The sequence below is a fragment of the Fragaria vesca genome, linkage group LG4 (genome assembly GCF_000184155.1).
Source record: "Fragaria vesca subsp. vesca linkage group LG4, FraVesHawaii_1.0, whole genome shotgun sequence".
NCBI classification, from domain to species: domain Eukaryota; kingdom Viridiplantae; phylum Streptophyta; class Magnoliopsida; order Rosales; family Rosaceae; genus Fragaria; species Fragaria vesca.
The window spans coordinates 7,094,861-7,096,393 of NC_020494.1; positions in this window are offsets into that span (position 1 = coordinate 7,094,861).

The following is a 1,533-nucleotide window of genomic DNA, read 5'->3' on the forward strand; positions in this document are numbered from 1 at the left end:
GGAGAGGGAGAGGGCGACTGGAGGGAGGCAGAGGGAGACCGGGAGAGGGAAAGGGCGACCGGGAGAGGGCTCGAGGAGGCGGAGGAGGCTAGGGTTTCGAATTCGCGCGGTGGAGGCTGTTCTCGCGCTGGGGTTCGTCTGTATACCGTAACACTTTAGCCGACGAAATTTTTACTTCGTCGGCTAAAAGTCTAAATTCGTCGGCTAAACTTTGAAATTCGTCGGCTTAAATACTTTATACATTCGGCACATTGTGATTGTGACCGTCTAAATTACGTATTTTGGCTGGACCTTCAACTGAAGATAGTTCCAAATCGATAAGACGTAACAAGTCGTATAATAATTTTGGGGAAAATAACCACCGAAGATAGGGCTACCCATAATGAGAAAGAATGAAAAATTGCATTGATCGCAACTATCGGCACCGAGACTTTACCGGAATACCATGATTTTTCAACCGTAGACGTATTTCACCATTCTGGTCATATCTTATTTCACGACTTTTTTGCGTTTGAAAGTTTTACGTATAGTTTGTTTTTGAAACGAAACATTTACTTAACACTCGGTAAATAAGTTATACAACATTAGTAGGCATGTTGTGATTGTGATGATCAAACTTGAGAAACGGAAATCCGACCGTCAGATCTGACCATTATGACAAAATACATGTATGGGCAAAAATTCAACTTGATCCGACAAGGTTAAGGGCTCGATCTCGACGGTCAATCTCGTAAGTCAAACCCCTAAATGCACGGAAAAGGTGGTTGGACCGTCTAAATTTCGTATTTTCGCCAGACCTTCAACTGAAAATAGTTTCAAATCGATGAGACGCAACAAGTTGTATAAAAATTTTACGGAAAATAACCACCGAAGATAGGGCTATAGTATGTAATAGAAAAATTTTAGGGTTTAGCCGACGAATACCCTAATATATTCGTCGGCTACAGTATGTAATAAAAAATAAAAAAATTAATAAAGCCGACGAAAAATTAGGGTATTCGTCGGCTAAGATTGTTTTAGCCAACGAAATATACTATAATTCGTCGGCTAAAACCATCATAGCCGACGAATTATGGTGTATTTCATCGGCTTAAGTATAAAAAATACATTAAAAAAACTGAAGGTTTAATGTAAACCATACTAACTTTGTCACATCCCGACCCTTATATTTTTACCTTATTTACTAGCGTGATTATAATAAGAATTTTACCGTCTCGATCATTGAGTAAATAGTTTAATTGGTCCCTAGAGGGGTTTCGGGGACGATTATGTGCGGAGGATTATTCGTATGAGGAAAATACGACGACGGTAAAAATGGTAAATTTTAGCTAGTAAAAGGTAATTTTTATTCGGGTATTATTTTTCGGGGTGTTTTTATTTTTGGAATTTGGGTTGATATAGGTTGGACCGGTGGAGGCCCAACCCATTTTCTTTTTCCTTCCTTTTTCTTCTCCCTCTTTTCTTTTCCTCTCCCCGAGCTCTCTCTTCTCCCGCTGCCCGGTTTTCCGGCTGCCCTCCCGCCGCCGTCCGGCC